General features: G+C 35.1%; 1 protein-coding gene across 1 annotated transcript in view; it reads left to right on the top strand.

Annotated features, from left to right (window-relative positions):
- Positions 1 to 13,092, top strand: part of LOC150108415 (transketolase) — a 154,403-nt gene that overhangs the window by 92,166 nt on the left and 49,145 nt on the right. The gene's annotated exons all lie outside the window — the stretch shown is intronic.

The following is a 13,092-nucleotide window of genomic DNA, read 5'->3' as shown; positions in this document are numbered from 1 at the left end:
CTGAGATAGGTCACGGATTAAATTTATCTCTCAACTACTGTTGTTGCAGTCTATAAAAACAAAGATAAAGTTCTAGTGAAATGAAAAGTGCTACACTAGTTAATGCTACAGTTACCCATAAATGTGACAGTCATATTGCCGAAATGGGAAAACTCATTTTAGCAAAAATTATTGTACATTTTTCATTTGTGAAACTGATGTAAATAAATTAACGCCAGGTATGCAAATACTGTATTATGCCTGATTAAAAATGCTATTAAATTAAACCATTGCATGGATCTACAAGTGAAAATGAAAGGCAATGATTTGCTATTGATAGTCTGGAACTTATCATCTGACTGGAGTATGCTTGTATCTAGGCAAGTCAAATCAGTATGTGCTCTCAGAGAATACAACGAAAAATGCAAGAAAGCAAAGAAATGTGTAAAAGAAGCAAAGTGAAAGTCATGGGAAGATTTTGGTAGGAATGTAGATGATAAATATCACATAGGTTGCAAAATATTCTGGAGGCTATTAAAGTTGAGAAAGGAATTGAGATAAATATTTTGAGTGGAATACAGTCAAGAGTACATAACAGTACTTATAGAAAATGCCATCAATAATTAAATATGAGAAAGGCAATTGGAGTACAGATATTCAGCTCAGATATGGAGTTGAAAAAAGTTTTTAGTAGCTTCACTGCATAATTCAGAAGCATGTTTTGTCCCACTTCTCTATATAAACGGACAGTTACCAGTTGTTTAATGGAAACATGCATAGACATAATATTTTAAAATAACAGTTTCACATGTGTAAAGAAAACTAGAATTTATTAAAAAAATATGCCTACATATTTTACTCTATGTAACATGAGCATTATTCAGGGAGAAAGCAGAAGAATTGGCTACAACATTTAAGGTATGAACACAAGAATGAGTCATACATGTGTATACTTCTACATGTTTCTGTCAGCTGAATGAGTAGAAAGAAATACTATTCAGGTTCCAGCAAAACAGGTGCAGTTATGTAATTACAAATTAAAAAAAAAAAAAAAAAAATATATATATATATATATATATATATATTAATTATAAACAATTAATGCAATTACTTCCCAAAACAGTTTGTTTGATTAAGAGGGCAGTGGCATAGAGCTTTGCATGATTAAAAAATAAAAATAGGTGATCAAATTTAAACCTATTGTAGCATAATATCTTTGATTCCAATGAACTGTGTCTAGTGTTGGTGGTATGAGAAGCAAGGCAAAAAAAAAAAAAAAAAAAAAAATATATATGACTAATAAATTCTAGTTTCTTTTACATGTGTGAAACCGTTATTTTATAAATTTTAATAAATATTATAAATGAACAGTATATTAAGAATTACAACAGAAAGAAGAAAAAAATTCACTACTTATAGTTCACAAATATGGAATGAAATAGTAAACAAATATGACCTAAAACACTAATAAATCGAAGATTCTCACTTTTGTGAGAATCGAATAAATCCAAAACATATTTTGAAGGATCAAATATTAAAGAATCAAGTATATATCATAATAGTAAAGGAAATTGAAGGATTTACAGTCATGCTACATAGAATCAAGCAAGCACAATCATTGTATCAGTCTACAGAAATCTTTTGTGGTCTTAAAATAAACTACTTAAATGCTAGAAATTATTGTAATAATTCATATTTTATTTGATTCCTTTGGGCTCAAAATCTAATATACAATGAATGGAAATTTTAAAAGGACATTGTTAGCTAAAACAAGAGGAAGGCTTTTATAAGAAATTGGAGATATAAAAACAGGAATGGGAAGTTTGCTACAGTAGAAGATTGGGATTGAGTAGTGTGATCTTTTTAAAAGAATAGAGGATCAAATGTGATCCTCTATTCAACCCCACAGAATACCAAGAAGTTGAAAGAATAGAATAAGCAAATGCTAACAGAAGGGACTTGATGTGGAAGACAAGCATATGTGGCAAGATAAGAAACTGAAAGAATTCATACTCCATCTCGCTGATCATTGAGTTGAAAGAGGACTGAAATATAAATTAAAATAGACTTACACTATAGTGAACACTGTTATAACGAAATGATCTGCTATGATGAACTATGGGAGAAGTCATGACTTAAGTCACATAGAATTAATACTATTTTAAGCTATTGCAAACTGTAAAAGCTTAAACCTTCACAATAGCAAAGGATGTCACAATCAGTAGACAAAGGAATTGATGGGAAATCATACATTGACTACAGAATAGTGTTTACAATATGGCAGAAATCATACATACAGATAATGGTAAGAAACAAAGAAAATAGCAGGAAATCATACATTGATGATAGAACACAAAATTTCCATCAAAAATTCTAAATCAGATTAGTTTTTTGACTTATCATCATCATCATCATCATCATCATCAAATTCCTGCCATGTACCCTCAAGGGGTGTACAGGATATGACAGTACTACATGAAAAAATTACATCATTACTAACTTCCTATCTACAATTTTCCTCCAAATCAGTCTGTTACTTGTCAAGACTTCAACATTATCAGATCTTATATTTCTATCGTCTAAGGCACTTTGTACCGTATCAATCCACCTATATCTTGGTCTTCCTCTGGGTCGTTTTCCTGCCAACTTGGCAGAGAACACTTGTTTTGCTAATCTTTCCTCTCCCATTCTATTCAAGTGACCATACCACCTGAGATTAGCTCTGCTAACGCATTCCTGGATGCTGACAATGTCAAGTTCTTTCCTAATATCCTCATTTTTAATATGATATTGCCATTGATGCCATCTGTTCACGCCTCTAATCTTTCTCAGGACTCTCATATCTGCGGTCTCTAGTCTTTGGTCAAGTGTTTTACTTCTGACCCAGCTCTCAGATCCATAAGTTAAAATTGGTTTGAACACAGTCTTGTATACAGCTAATTTAGTGTTCCGACTAATTTCTTTCTTATTCCATATGAATTTATTCAATTGACTTCCCACGATACCAGCTTTGCTGATTCTGTTGTCTATTTCTATATTTAGTTTACCATCTTCAGTAAAAATTGTGCCTAAGTAGCTGAAATGTTTTACTTGTTCCACAGGTTCTCCATTCACAACACAGTTGACATTTTCAATAATTCTGCCTATTTTCATTGTCTTTGTCTTTTTATTGCTGACCTTCATACCATATCTATTACAACAGCTATTCAATTTAGTCAGAGAATCTTGCAGACTTGTAGCGGATTTATTTAGAAGTATAACATCATCCGCATAAAGCAAAGAGCTGACATTAACATCTCCAATTTTGATATCAGGTTTAATACCACATTCCTTCATAATGTGATCCATATAGATAATGAATAACAGAGGGGATAATGTACATCCTTGTCTCACACCAGATTTAACATTAAACCATCTTCCTGTACTTCCTTCAATTCTAACTGCTGACTCACAACTCAAATAAAGACTAAGTATTGCTTGATATAATGCCCCATTGACACCATATAACTGCAGCGTATTGAATAGCTTCTCTCTTGGCACCTTGTCATATGCCTTTTCCAAATCGACAAAACTTAAATACAGATCTTTGTTATATTCCCATGCTTTCTCGACTATTTGTCGTAAAGTGAAGATCTGATCCTGACAGCCTCTATTTGGTCTGAATCCAGCTTGTTCTTCACCAAGCTTTTCTTCCACAATTCTTCTCAACCGTTTCTCAAGTATACTTGCATAGATCTTGCCAGGAACACTCAGTAGGGAAATACCTCTGTAATTCTCACATTCAGTTTTATTTCCCTTTTTATATATGGGTACTATGAGAGCTCTACTCCAATCATCGGGAATTCGTCCCTCTGTCCAGGCTTTCTGAACTATGCAGTGCAGCCACTGTAGGACTCTTATACCACCATACTTCAGCATTTCTGGTCGAATATCATCTACTCCTGCTGCCTTTCCACATTTCAAGCCTTTGATGGCTTTTTCTACTTCAAGTATGGATATGTATTCCTGACTGCATGCCTGGTCAGTGTTTTTTATCACTGTGCTCTCATCACTGCTTGTTTCATCTAGCAGTTTTTCAAAGTAATTACTCCATACTTCAAGGATATCTTTTTCTCCTGTTTTCATTTCACCTTTATCATCTCTAATTCCTTTTACAGCACTCTTTCCTCCATTCCTAAGCTTCTTCAACAACCTCCAGAATATTTTGCCACCTTCTTGATATTTATTTTCTATATTCTTGCCAAAGTCCTCCCATGACTTTTGTTTAGCTAGTTTTACACACTGTTTAGCTTTCTTACATTTGTCTCTGTATTCTGTAAGAGTAAAAGCTGACTTATTTGCCAGGAACTTTTGATATGCTTTCTTCTTTTCCTTCACTGCCTCTTTAACTTCCTGTGTCCACCAGGGAGTTCTGATTTTTTTATCTTTGCACACAACCTCTCCACATGCCTCTCTGGCAGAATCAATCAATGTTTCCTTCAGAGTTTGCCACTGAATCTCCAAGGTTTGATTCCTGTTCTCAAACTCTTTCATTTTCTTTTCAATAATATTTCTGTATTTTAGTCTACAGTTCACATCTGAGAGCTGCTCAACTTTTATTCGCTTTAAAACTTTCTTACATGTTATTCTTTTCAGTATGAAATTCAATTTTAACTTGCTCAAGACTAAATAGTGATCACTTCCAATTTCAAATCCTCTGTACACTCTGGTGTCCTGCACCAGGGAGAAAACATCACTATCAACAATAACATAGTCAATGAGACTTTTCTTATTCCTAGCCTCTTCTCTCCATGTGAATTTGTGCACATTTTTATGTTGGAACATGGTGTTAGTAATAACCAGTCCATGTCCTGAGCAGAAATCCAACAGATATTTGCCATTATTATTAGCTTTGCTCTTTTCTCCAAATTTTCCCAAAATATTTTTGTATGTCTCACAATCATTTCCTACTCTACTATTTAGATCCCCAACAAGGACCAACTTTTCCTTTTTCATTGTGTCAGTTGCTTTTTCTAAAGCCTCAAAAAATTCCTCCACTTCTACCTTAGTAGAACCTTCTGTGGGACCATAGGCACAAATAAGTCTCATTGTCCAGTTCCCCATTCTCATATTTGCCCACATTACTCTACTTGAGACTGACTGCCATTCAAGAAGATTAGCCTCGTATTTTGTGTTGAATACTATGGCTACTCCTTCTTTTCCTTGATTGTCATTGCCTGAATATAACATTTTGTATTTATATTCAGGCAATGACAATATTCAGGCAATGACAATAAAGAATGAAATGCAAAATTAGCTGTTTGTGTAGGTAATCACACAAACTTCATAACTTTAAATTAAACTTAGAATTAAAGAAATGTATGTTGTGTCATATTTCTATAATTTACAGTTCTAAGAGACCAATATCAATCTATGTCAGATGTTAATTCCCATTAGGAAGATTCAAATTGCCTTTTAGTTTAGAAAATAAGTGGGGTTGAAATTTTAATATAAGTGCAAGGCAAGTGCATTTTGGAGTGCAGAAATATAAGGCTATGTACTATATTGCAGGAAATGGATCAGATTAGAGATCTGGGAGTAAACTCTGGTTCTTTCTCTCTCAGCTTCCACTTCTTATAATCCCTTCTGGATTAATCCAAGAAAATCTCCTCAGTACTTAAACGTCTGTCATATCACCACTTTTTCTCCTATCCACCAAACTCTGTAATTCACATTCCTTTAACCTCTCTCCATAGCCAACATTTGAGCCTCGATATTGTCTTATTCACTCATCTCTAGATCCTTTCCAAAGTTTCTTTATCACAATGAAAACCAGGTGTCCAAATCTGAGCACAATGGTCCAAGTGTGGTCTAACTGAGCGTTTCTCAACCTTTCTCTAAGTCCAAGGGACCAGTAAAATGCCTAAAACAATTCTACGGAGACCACTAAGTTATGTAATTTTTTTTAAAAATGTATGTGGGGATTACCAACATTTTGGAAAAACTGTGCCTTTTATAACATAATAAATCTAAAAGCATGTTTTGAATACATATGGAAACATAATTAAGTTGGAAGTAAACGATTAAAAGTGTATAATCACTGAACAAAGGTTTTTAATTTTTATTAAACAAATAAAGGTATCGGTTTCCGATTTGCTGTAGGCAAATGAATGGGTATGTCAGTGCTGTCCTGCTGAAATTGTCATTCATCTGCCCACAGCAACTTTTATATTTTATATGTTATCCCCATTCATCTGCCCACACTCATTAAGTTCACCCCACAACAACTTTTCTTAGTGCTGTTGGTACCATGGGAAAATGAATGGGGAATGTCAGCGATGTTCTGCTGAAACCTTCATTCATCTGCCCAAAACGACGTTGATGTGGGTAGATGAATCCCCATTCATCTACCCACATCAACTTTTATATTTTATGTTATCTCCATTCATCTGCCTCATGAAGCTAGCCCCACAACAACTTTTATCTTCATACACTCTCTGATTCCATCTGCAACATGTAAACTGTTCTATTTGCTAAGTGCTTTATGAGACGAGGGAAAAATGTTGTTCTTATCTTACTCCATTCATCATAATACTGAATACAAACTTGACATCTTTGGATTTCATCATGGACGACATCCCTTGTCCTGTCCAAACCATCCCCTGCATATACCCAAAAATTTCACTCAGAACATCCCAAAGCCATTAATTCCCCCCCCCCATCCATCCACACACACACACTTCCAGCTGATACAAATCAATTTATTTCTCTGACGAGTGTTCCATGACAAGCAAAAAAATTTAAGACATCCAGTTATGTGAGGTCCTTCCCGATATCTATAAACAGTCCAATCCATGATGTCAGTCGCAAAGTGCCATTCACGTGGTCGGGCTCATTTTCCCACCAGCAACTGTATGCATGTGATTTGTACTAATCGTGTTATGGTGGTGGTTTTAATTATATCCGTCCTGTTTTTATCCAGGGACACAGCAGTGGTCATCGTAAATCTGGCAAATTCATTAATCATGTGGCGTTTTTTTTTTATCCATCCTGTGTGCTGCTTATATTCATGATGTTGTGATGTGTGTTTCTGTACAGTCCATGACTGTACGGATGTTGTTATCTGCATGCGACGGACTCAGTGTGCTCGGCCGCATATTCCCGCAAGCTACCGTACGAGATATGGAACTTCGCTAAACAGGATGTGGGCAGCTATCCTCCTTGCCAGCAGAGCTGAGCCTCACTGTGATGTCACTTTGCATAACTTTTGTTTCATCCCCGATATTGTCCGATTCTGGAAATGGATTAATTCCAAAACCATAATAAGAATAATCAGAAACTGTAGTCCAAATAAATAATGATATAATTATATTACCGCTTACTTTTAATGAGATGGTTCAGCTTCTTGGCCTTTGTGGAGTTTCTGGATATCTGCCTCAATATTGGTCAACTTCAGTCGGAGATCGGCATACACACTAAGACAATTTCTGTATTTTGTTTTTATTTGAAGGAGCAATGAAAATCCTTTCTCATAAAGATAGGACTTCTCACAAAGAAGTCCGTGCGGTTAGCCTAGTGGCTGCACGCTTCGCAACCATATGCCTGGGGAAGGAGTGTCCTTGGTTCGATTCCCGTCGGTGACGTGAGGAGCTGAAGGATCTTCCTCAGCCATAGCCAAGTTAGCCGGTCTTAGGCATGGACAGTAGGATTTTTCCCTCAGTTTATCCTGGGGATTTTTCATCCTGCAAAGCAGACAAGCAGCCTTGAAAACTCAACACCATAGGACATAGGTTACACCGGCGCGTAAGGTTGACCACCTTATCCTGTGAACAGTTTGAGGTCCGATGATTAATAAACCCTTGACACCGCAAGGTAAAAGAGGGTAAAAGGGAGATGAGATGATGACAAAGATAGGTTGTAGAAAACTGCATGATGATTTTCAGTGCCTCTTCAGATAATTCGGGTAATTCACTTCTCACTGAAGGCAAGTTCACGGAATTGCATTTTAAGTGACTTCTCAATTATCTTTTTTTTTCGATAACAAAAGGTTGTTCTCATGCCTATAAGCCTGAAATAGATCTCGAAACCACAGAAATTTCTTATAGAAGTTATTCAGAAAATATGTTTCAGAATTCGGTTTCAGAGTTTTGAGGTGGTCACAAACCCTTTCCAGAAACTTAGAATCAACAAAAATATCATTTTCCACAAAAAAGGATTTCAGTGTTGTAAAAGATGCAAATTATCATAGTGATTATGTTGTGCATAACTAGTGCACAACACCAATTTTTTTTTTTTTCTTCAAATGCCTTTATTTTGTCGTAGGCATCAAGAACAATTAAAGAATTTCCCCGAAGGGAGAGATTTAGTTCATTTAATTTCTAAAAAAAAAAAGTCTGAAAGATAGGCTAGTGTTGATAGCTATGCTTCGTCAACAAGGAGTGATGCAAAATTAGAATTACTTTCATTTACAAATAATAAACCTTCATGCCTAATTGAAATAATTTTGTTAGTACTTTGGCCCTGGAAATCCAGTGAATTTCAGAATGAATCAAAAGTTGTACATATTTACTGCCCTTTCATCGCATCTGAAAATAACCTGTTATTTAACTATCGAGCCTTAATAAAATTAACTAGTTTTACAGCGTTGTATAGCACAGTTTTAAATTCTGGTGGCATTCCTTTGGAGGCCAACCTTTCCCTATGTATGAAACAGTATACCAGATTCATATCTGGAACCACTTCCTTGACCATAGAAACAACCCAACTATGCCTGCCTGTAAGGATGCAAGCTCCATCTGAACAGAAGCCCATACATTTTCCTCACTGGATCCCTTTTGTGTATTATAATTATTGAGAGTGTGAAATATTTCTTCTCCAGTTGTTCAGGATGACAAAGTGCTACAAAATAGAATATCGTCATGAAAGTTGTTATCATGCACATATCTTACATAGCATATTAACTGCACATCATTTGTAACATCAGTAGTCTCATCTATTTGTAACACATAATAAGGGTTCTTCTCAACTCTTTCGATTAGCTGAGATTCTACGTTACCTGCCATATCATTAATTTTGCGACCTACAGTGTCATTGAAAGAGGAGTCAAATCAACATCGTTTAGTAACTTGTTGCCAAACATAGTTTTTACCCCATCTTTTATAGCTGGAAGTAGTAAATTTTTCCCGATATAAGGTTTCCCTGTTTTTGGTATGTGTAGACTTAAGAGATAGATGCTTCCAGCACCTTGCTATTATTCGGACCCATGGTCGAAACTACATCTTTCCCATGATTTAATGTTACTAAGTGTTGCTGAAATTGGTTTTTTCTTTTTTTTAATTTGCTTATTTTTCACATCACAATGTTTAGTTTCTAAATGTCAGAGTTTTGCAGGTTTCATGCACTCGTTCAACAACACTTCATAACACAAAACACATTGAGGTTTCTGTTCACTTTCATCTCCACACCAAATAAACCTGAATTCCAAATATGAACTATTATATTTCCTACTGTACTTTTTCTTTGAACTGCTTGTTTCTTCTACTTTAATAGTATCAGATTTACTTGCCGTTACAAAATGTATATCACAATTAGAGTTAGTATCCTGTTTCATTTGCTCTTCTTTTCAAAGTCCTATTCTAAGCCACTTTTCCATTATTAAAAAACGTTTCCGAAGAATATATAAATACTGGGGTTAACTCGCGACACACTTAGTATCGTTTAGCACTTCTGAAGGTATACTTGAGCCTTGGTTGAAGGAGGAGAACCTTCAGTAATAAAAATCAGTAAACAACAAGCAATAGGTTGAAATGTGGATAACACATGTTCACTTCAAATCTGACAAAACAGCAAAGGAAGATGGAAGCAATAAAACTATATTGTTGTTCACTTCACCCCTCTTATTATTCATCATTCTGCTGCTACAAATTATTGTGGTACCAGAATGACGAGTAATAAAAGAGGGGTGAAGTGAACAACAATATAGTTTTATTGCTTCCACCTTTGAACATTCTGACGTTATTTTATTATTTGTTTTTAAGTCTTCATTTGATTTCAATAATTTTTACTTACTTATTCAATTTTAATTTGTTTGGATAATTAAAAAATATATATTTATTTAATTAATTTGAGTCTGCCTGCAGACCACTTGTCCCATTGTTGCGGACCACAGGTGGTCGTCAAACCACAGGTTGAGAAACACTGGTCTAACCAGTGCTTATACAGTGGTGCAACCACCTCCTTATCCCTACATGTTAGCATACTTATCATAGCAGCAGTACAACGTGCAGTCTTTGCAACTTACAATATGTCCTCTAAACTTCAACCTCACTTATTTTTCTAAACTAAAAGGCAATTCAGAGGGGATTATAAAAAGTGGAAGCTGAGCGGGGAAGAACCAGAAGCTATCTCTGGAAGTTGTGTAAGAGAGTGGTGAAGAGGGATATGAGGAGTAGATTTTTTACATGAAGAGTTGTGAGTGAATGAAATGCATTATTGGAATATGTTATTAATGCTATGCAGTTGGCAGATATAGAAGAGATTGTTCAATTAATGAGCACCTACTATTTTTATGGCTATATAGCCTACTTTCGTTTGGTAGTGTCCCTTTTTTACAATGTCATTGGCTTTTTACTCAAAACTTAGGGCATTACCGATGTGTTATAAAATCCAATATATGAAGAATAATATAGGAGGAAAATTTGGACATACCTTTTTGGATGTTGTTGGCTATCTCTGTATTTTGGCAATATTCATTCATCTACTGTTAAGCTGTTAAAGGAAGGGGGGTTTGGGAAAAGTGGGAGTAAAAGCAATGTGGCGGAATTATTTGAAAAAACTGAGTTTTTTTTATATGTATAATATTATCATTAAGGATGAGTAGAGAGCGCGTTGGGAGGGGTGGGGAGTGAGAAAAGAAGGATCTGAAATTAGAAAACAATTTTTGAGGAAGAGGAAGGATTGATGGGAAAACGTTGGGTGGGAGTAATGGGGCGTAAGCCATTTTGACACTGCATTATCTTCAGAACTCATGGGGAAGTCCTGCAGGCAACTTTTGGGATTGGGATTTCAGAGATATATAAATCTATATTTCAGAGCTCAGTTTAAGTTTTAATGCTATGATATGGTCATCATTATGTTAAACTCACTGCTGAAATTTGTTTAAATTTTAGCTAATTAAATTCTTAAATCCAGCTCTTCTGGTAACAGGAACCAAACATTAGGAAAGATAATATGACTATTATCATTCTGTTTTCTCATTTGTTAGAATATAAAGAGTTCTAAGTTTATTTAATTATGATAGTTGTATATCTTTTGTTAAATTTTTTTACGGCTTTTTTTTTTTGAAGGACTTACCATGTCCATTGCAAAATTTATGTATCATTAAGGATATGAATTTAATTTATATATGAACTAACCTAGCACTTCTCATGATCATGTATGATCATGAGAAGTGCTGGTTAACATCACAACCTGGAGGCCTGCAAGTTATTAATAACCAGCAGTAAGATTTTTCTTTTGCTCTTGATCTAATGTCTATTAGTGGACGGTCAGTAACACATTATAATGCATTTTGTTTGAAAAGACCTGATTTCAAATCCTATCTAGGATATGAACTTTTATAAGAGCGCTTTTCATCTGGAGGTGAGTTAAATGGTTTTATATGGAGGTGGCAGGGCTTTGCCTCCTGGAAATTCAGGGTTTATATTCTGAAAAGAACAAATCAGCTACAAGAACATGTAATTAAGACATCCTTTCTTTCATAGTTCATGGTGATTAACATTCATTTTATAAAAATTATGGAAACAACTGCCATATTGTAGTAAAATTTCAGTTTAATATAAATAAACCAAAATAATCATCAAATGTTTCAACCTCCATATCAGGGTGATCATATAGCGTATATGAGGAGGTACCCAGAAATAACCAGAATTTTTATTTTATTAAAGTTTATAATACCATATTCTAGTTTACTAGAATATGGTATTATAAGAGTACTTTCCATGTGAGTCAGGGCAGTTTCCAGCAGTGGAAAAAACATTGTCGCAATGTTTCCAATGCTGGAAACAGTTCTGTAACTGTTCAACTGGAATACTGTTTATGGCCTTCAGCAAACAAAACCAGCTCTTACTGGTTTTGTTCAAAACCAATTTTGAACAAAACTAGTCTTAAAGTGAAGGTTTGTTAGAGAACTTATTTGGACTGAATGTGTGCCATCCAGATTCTTGGGATTTTTATTTCACCATTATTGTGTTTAGATTAGGATGGTTGATCAAAATTTTACAGGCTTATTTGAATTTGCATTCATACCAGGCATTTTGTATAATGTAAGGATCTGATACCTCTCCAATCAGTTTTGTGTAGGGTGTTAAGAGCATGATCCAAGAGGCCTGATTTACTAAAATTGTTAAAATTTAATGTGCACATTTGTGTATTTTTTATAGATTGGAATTGTGCATCCAGTTTCAGCAATATAAGGTAAGTTGCAAGTGCAATAGATTTGATGTTCTCCAGGTGGACCAAGGCAGGGAAGGAGATGAATGATTTTTTAATTTTACAAGTAGTTTAAAAGGAGCATTCAGGTTTTAACTGTGTCAAATTCTATTTTATCTGATAACCCTTTAGCTATGATTTTACTGTAATCTGTATTTGCATTTTTAGGTGAAGTTTCATGAAGAATTTTATTGATGGTATTTTTGTTTTAGCAATTGTTTATAATTATCACTAAGAGGAGACCTCCACATAGCCTTTAAAGGAATGCAGAGAACCGACCAGGGCTTCTGACCTAAAGTCCAATCCTTACCTTCTCGTGGTGCGCCCTGTTGGGTATCTACTTGGATACTGAACGAACGAGGATGGGCTGGCAGTTTGGGATTTAGCCGACCAAATTGTATTCTTATTGGCTTAAACCAATATACAAAATGATGGTACAACATGACAAAATTTCATGCCGGCTGGGGTGTCGTCCGTTTAAACAAGACCCCCCCCCCCGTTGTTTTCGCGAGGGTACCAGGGCAAACAGCGAAAAGTCAGCTACTGGAACAAATCTGAAAGCACACCCCAACTCAACATCACTAGAATTAAAGATCGGTACTATCAACATAAGAAGCCTGAATGGCAAAGAAATAGAGCTAGCTG

Source organism: Typopeltis vanoorti, chromosome 3 (genome assembly GCF_054136105.1).
Source record: "Typopeltis vanoorti isolate ZY-2024b chromosome 3, IOZ_Tvanoo_1.0, whole genome shotgun sequence".
Taxonomy (NCBI): domain Eukaryota; kingdom Metazoa; phylum Arthropoda; class Arachnida; order Uropygi; family Thelyphonidae; genus Typopeltis; species Typopeltis vanoorti.
This window is presented reverse-complemented; position numbering and strand designations above follow the sequence as displayed.